Source organism: Lynx canadensis, chromosome B3, assembly GCF_007474595.2.
Source record: "Lynx canadensis isolate LIC74 chromosome B3, mLynCan4.pri.v2, whole genome shotgun sequence".
NCBI lineage: Eukaryota > Metazoa > Chordata > Mammalia > Carnivora > Felidae > Lynx > Lynx canadensis.
Window position 1 is genome coordinate 96,442,839 of NC_044308.2, and position 6,553 is coordinate 96,449,391.

The 6,553-nt window shown below is 41.9% G+C and overlaps 1 pseudogene; it reads left to right on the forward strand.

Moving 5' to 3' along the window:
• The first annotated feature begins 207 nt into the window (after window positions 1–207).
• On the forward strand, window positions 208–1,563 carry LOC115517233 (annotated as a pseudogene).
• Window positions 1,564–6,553: the final 4,990 nt, after the last annotated feature.

The following is a 6,553-nucleotide window of genomic DNA, read 5'->3' on the forward strand; positions in this document are numbered from 1 at the left end:
AGAAAAGAACAAGCCCAGATGACTTTACTAGTGAATGCTACCAAACATTTAAAAACCAAACTGTAACCTTAACAAGTTTCTCCAAAACCAAAAAATAGATGAAGAGGGAGTGCATTACTTACCTCAACTCTTAGCTTGTCAGGGACAGTCATCAGGACCCAATGTCTGTATGCTCCTGTAACCTGCACCTGCTAACCCATAGCCATAATGTGTGAGCACATCTCCATCTCCATTGGCCAGGCTGGTGTCCAGATTGGCAATGCCTGCTGGGAACTCTACTGCCTGGAATACAACATCCAGCCTGATAGCCAGATGCCAAGTGACAAGATCACTAGGGGAGGAGATGACTCCTTCAACACCTTCTTCAGTGAAACAGGTCTGGCAAGCATGTGCCCAGGGAAATGTTTTTAAATTTGGAACCCATAGTCATTGGTACCTACCGCCAGCTCTTCCACCCTGAGAAGCTCAGCACAGGCAAGGAAGATGCTGCCAATAACTGTGGCCCAGAGCACCATACCATTGGCAAGGAGATCCTTGACTTGGTCTTGGACCGAATTTGAAAACTGGCTGACCAGTTCACAGGTCTTCAGGGTGACTCAATTTTCTACAGCTTTGGAGAAGAAACTGGTTCTGAGTTCACTTCCCTAATGATGGAACGTCTCTCTGTTGATTATGGCAAGAAGTCTAAGCTTGAGTTCTCCATTTACCCAGTCCCCCAGATTTCCAGTTTTTGGTGAACCCCAAGCTCCATCCTCACTACCCACATCACCCTGGAGCACTCTGTGCCTTCATGGTAGACAATGAAGCCATCTATGACATCTGTTGTAAAAGTTTCAATATTGAATCCCCAACCTACACTAATCTTAGCTGCCTTACTAGCCAGGTTGTGTCTTCCATCATTGCTTCCCTCAGATTTGATGGAGCCCTGAATAATGGTCTGACAGAATTCCACATCAACCTGGTATCCTAACCCTGCATCCACTTCCCCCTGGCCACATGTGCTCTTGTCATCTCTGCTGTGAAAACCTACCATGAACATCTTTCTGCAGCAGAGATCACTAATGCATGGTTTTAACCAACCAACCAGATGGTGAAATGTGACCCCCATCATGGTAAATATGTGGCTTTCTGCCTGTTGTACCATGACGATGTGGTTCTCAAAGATGTTGATATTTCCATTGCCACCATGAAGACCAAGCACAACGTCCAGTTTGTGGACTGGTGCCCCATTGGCTTCAAAGTTGGCATTAATTACCAGCCTCCCACTGGTACCTGGTGGACACCTAGCCACAGTACAGCAAACTGTGTGCATGCTGAGCAACACCATCGCCATTCCTGCAGCCTAGGCTTGCCTGGACCACAAGTTTGACTTGATGTATGTTCAGCATGCTTTTATTCACTGGTATGTGGGTGAGGATGCGGAGGAAGGAGAGTTTTCTGAGGACTGGGAGGGCATGGCCTAAGAAATCCTTTATGAGATTCCATAATCTTGAGAAGGATTATGAGGAGGTTGGTATGGATTTTGTTTAAAGAGAGAGTGAAGAAGAAGGAGAGAAATACTAATTACCATTCCTTTCAGCCCTGCAACTTATCACACTCAGAAATTTAGCTTCTGCATTAGTTGACAGGCATCACAGCTCTCTAGTTAGATTGTCTTCACTTTTAACTGTGATCACATCTTACTTTTCCATGTGTACCTGTAAGATTTTTCCATTATGTCTCAAAGTAAAGGCTTTAAGAAAAAAAAAAAAAAACAGATGAAGAGGGTCCATTTTTCAACTCAATCTATGAGGTCAATATTACTCTGATGTCAAAACATCATCCCCCCCCAAAAAAACTAAAAATTAATGTTTCTTAAGAGTACATATGTGAAAAAATCCTCAGAGTACTATAAAACTAAATCTAGCAAAAAACTAAAATCTAATATAAAAGAATTATAAACCATGATCCAGCAGGAGTCAACCCAATAATCAAAGGTTGGCTTAATATCCAACTATAAATGAATGTAATACACATTTTAGTAAAGTAATGGCCTTATGAAGAGGTCCTATGATGCCCTGTAGTACAGCGTCCTCAGTTCACCAGAACCTGGGGCTTTAGTGGGTCTCTTCTGAGTGTGTTGCATATGTCCTACTATTGTGGTTGAGGCATGTTTGCCTTCGGTCCAATTGTCTCCAAAGGTTCCCTTTGCCTGTTGCAGGCGGGGTTTGATTTCTCTGTTGCTCGTGGGTGAGTCTGGGGCCACCCTGAGCTTGAGTTGAATCAGATCAGGCATTTGGCAGGGCTGCAGAAGCACTGAACTGGAGGTACTCTCCTCTTGTCATCCCCTGAGAAGCTTTCATTGGTGGGTAAGGCCTGAAGTCAGACCAGTTGTCTGCCGCAGCCCACTGCTGGGCTGTGGTGAGACTGGTGTGTGTGTGGTTATCTTCCCCTCTCCCCAGGGCAGGAATCCCTTTGGTGTGGTGCTGGCCCCAATCAGGGCTGCTTGCACACGATCAGGCTTATGGCATCATGTTGGACTTGCCAAAGGTGTATTAGAAGCCATGTCCACAGGAGATCACAGGGGTAGAGTGTGCAGTGCCAGCAAGTTACTTGCAGGTCCCCTGTGCAAGGGAATCTGTAGCCTCCTCAGAAAACTCCTGATAAGGCCTTGTTGGAGCAGACAGATTCACAGAAGCACCAGGGGGCTGGGTGCTGTTAGCAAGCTAGGCGGAGAGTGTTGGCGCTGTGCTGGTTCCCAAAAGTGTCCATGTGTCTAGTCTGGGGCGGGGGCTGGTGGGGGGAGGGAGGCAGAGGTGGGAAATTGTACCCACCAACTCTTGTGTTCTTTGAGAAGTCTCTTCTCACACTCTAAGATTAGTAAATAAATCTGCTTCTTGAATATCCTACGTATTTCTCAAGCAGCTGCTTCAATGCTGTATCTCAGCTAGGCTATTTGTTGTGTTGGCTCTTTAAAGGTGGGGACTTAGTTTCCTATAGCCCTTTGGTTCTCCCAGAATTGAGCCTGCTGATTTTTAAAGTTCCAGGTGTTGAGCACCACTGATTATAAAAACTCATGAAGCCAGGCCCCTCTGGCCTTAAAAGACAAATGTTGTGGGGATTCATCTTCCCAGTGTGGGCCCTCCCATGCCTGGGGAGCCCCATACGGGGGTCCACTTGTCTTCCATCTCCATGTCTCTGGTGACCTTCCCTCCTGTGGATATACCCATGGGTGTGTTTGTCTCTTGACCATCTCTGCCTTTCCTACTCTTCAATGTGGTCTCTTCTCTACATTTAACCATGTAAAGTCTGTTCTGCCACTCTTTATGTTGTTTTCTGGTTTATTTACATTGATGTGGGTGTTATCTAGTGATATCCATGGGCCTAGGTGAGCCCAGATTCCTGCTACTCTGCCATCGTCCCCAGAACTCCTAGTTATTACTCTTTTATTAAATATAAATGGAACAGTATGGGAAACTTGTGTATTAGTTTTCTGTTGTAACAAATTACTACCTAAGTAGTGACTTAAACAACACAAATGTATCATCTTAAAGTCTGTAGGTCAGAAGCCCAACATGGGCCTCACTGGGCTAAAATCACTGTGAACAGGGCTTCATTTCTTTCTGGAGGCTTTAGGGAAGGATCCATTTCCTTGACTATTTGGTTTATTGGAAGAACACAATTCCTTGTATTTGTAATTCTGAGGCCCCATTTTCTTACTGACTGTCAGCAGAGGTCCATTTCCAGCTCCTAAAGGCCAGCCACATTCCTTGGGTGAATCCCACACACTGCTCCTTCAAAACCAGCAATGGTAAACAAATGCCTCTCACACTTCAGATCTCCCCTCCTTCTGTCATCACACCTCTCTGGTCCACTCTTCTTTTTTCATCTTCCACTGTTAAGGACATGCATGATTAGATTAGTCCCACCCAGATAATCCTGAATAATCTCTCCATCTCAAATTTTTTAACCGTAATCACGTCTGCAACGTTTCTTTTGCCATGTAACACTACATACACACACATTCTGGGGGTTGGGAGATAGACAAATTTAGGGAACAACTTTCTGACTGTCATGCCCTAACTGACATGGATGTGGGAAAAGAAGCACCAGACCATGACCATCTCTGAGAGAAAAGCTTCAGTGCCTCAAGAGAGTATAGTAGGTAAATTCGAAAGAGAGGAGTATAGGAAACAGGGTCCTACCTCAGATGGAAAGCAAAGGTAGAGAAGAAAGTTGCCTCAGGGACTTTTAGTAGCACAGTCCTCAAAAAGAAGTGTCCAAGGCTAATTGTGTCTTCCCTGGAAACCTACATTAGAGATGCATGTGCATTCTTATAAAAATAAACCTTGAACTGGAACCCCCTTCACAGAAACAGTAAGCTTTAAGGAAGTTTATGAAGGCACATGTGTTTTAAATTGTCCCATCCCTACCCCTCACTGGAACACCTAGCATAATCTCACTTAATATCACTGTCTTGACAATTGTTTACATAGACCTCTGGAAACGAGGAGTTGAAATCGGAAAATGCCTTACAATGGACATAAAATAGCACATTGAAATCCCCCCCTAAAGATTACAGTTTACCTAAAATTTGCAGACTGCATTTCTAAACTGTAACTTTGAATAATTGTCAAGTCTCTATAATTATAATAGTAATGTAGTTGTAGGCACATTTCTTCCCACTCAGAAGTGGATGTGAAAGGATTTTTTGTGCACTTGTTTTTCATTTATATAGATTTCAAATTTCACACCAGTACAAGGATGGAATTTCTAGTATTTTTGGTTTTTTTTAATTTTTTTAACGTTTATTTATTTTTGAGACAGAGACAAAGCATGAACGGGGGAGGGTCAGAGACAGGGAGACACAGAATCTGAAACAGGCTCCAGGCTCCGAGCTGTCAGCACAGAGCCCGAAGAGGGCTCGAACTCATGGACCATGAGATCATGACCTGAGCTAAAGTCGAACGCCTAACTGACTGAGCCACCCAGGCGCCCTGGAATTTCTAGTTTTAACTGGATCATATTCCATTCTTCTAAAATCCTCAAACTCAATTCTGCAGCCAGTTACAAGCAAAATATCTTACCGGTATAAAGATTTTAAGTGCTTACAACTCCAAATTTAAGCTTCAGGCCTCTAGTGTTAAATGTCTGTAATTTATGCCAAGTGTCAGAATCATTGTAATGAGAAACAGGAAACAGTGAGACATAGTGCCATTGTTACATGTCATCTGTAGAGTATCAAAAATATCTTCAATGTCAGTGTTAATGCTATAATTGTAGGGGCCATTGGTGACATGTTAGAGTCAATACTTTAATCTGAAGAGGCCATCATCATTAATCGGTTGTACTCACTGGCTGAGAAATGGCTCCATTTTCGTAGCTTATAAAATCAAAGTGGTTTTGTGGTCTTTGTGTAAGTTCTAAGCCTTTCTTTTCAAAGCTATTGACTAAGCCTTATTTTCATGATGAGTTCAGCATGAAAGCAGAAGCAAGAGTAATTTCATACTCTTAATGACTTTTTTCTTTAATACTTAAACAGGAATTATTGCTTTTTAAAGGACCCTTTGGTTTTATATTAAAATTTGTTAAGCTCAAACATTAGTACTTCATTAAACTGTTTTTGAGTTTTCTAATATAATAAGGTCTAATGGCTTAATTTAATTAAGCAAACATAACATTTAGCAGGCGTGCTGTATTTTCTCCAAACTACTGATTTTCAATCTTTAAATTCTTGAGGGATAAGAGTGTTCTGCATTCAGATCTTTTACCACATAAGATCTTGCACCATGTAATTAAAACATTTGCATTTGTTTCCAGATAAACTACCTGATTTAGGCCTACCTTTTCCCCATGATAATAGAGATGTAAATTGAAAGAAAGCATTCAAGAACTAGTGAAAATCTGAAATAGCCCCTATGGAGATTTGAAAAAGGGGATCAATTAGGAATAAATAAAAGGATTTGCAATTAGAGAACAGGTTGCAAAAGTTACAACTCCTACAATTGTAGCAGAGCCAATAGGTAAGACTGTGGGATATATTTTCCCCCTCAAAGCAGTGCTCAATATTACAATAACATGATAAAAACAAGGGGATAGATGCAAGGGGTATATGAATAAACAGTACTTGATGATCTGTTGGAGTAAGAATCAGGGCTCTCTAAGATGACTCCACGGTTTCTAGCTTGGGAAATTGTGGATAGTAATGCTTTCTTCACATAGAAATCACAAAACACGATGAAACTGTGGTAAGATGGAGAAGAGAGTTCGCTTTCAGTCTCTTGAGGTCATGTTACTTGAGAGACTTCCAGGTGGAGAGACTATGAAATGCAGGCATTCAAAATCAAAATAAAACGAAATTTATTCATTTTTGTTTTCTAGTTGTCGAGTAAACTGGGCCTTGGCAAAGAACCCTTGTTTCTTTAGGAATCATATGGTTCATCCTAGATGAGGAAAAATAAAAGAAAATTATCTTGTAGTTCAGTTATGACACCTTCTCAAGGGAATGGTGTTGACAGTTCTGTAATCACACGGTCTGAGGCAATTTCCAGAAGATTATTAAATATACAGGGTT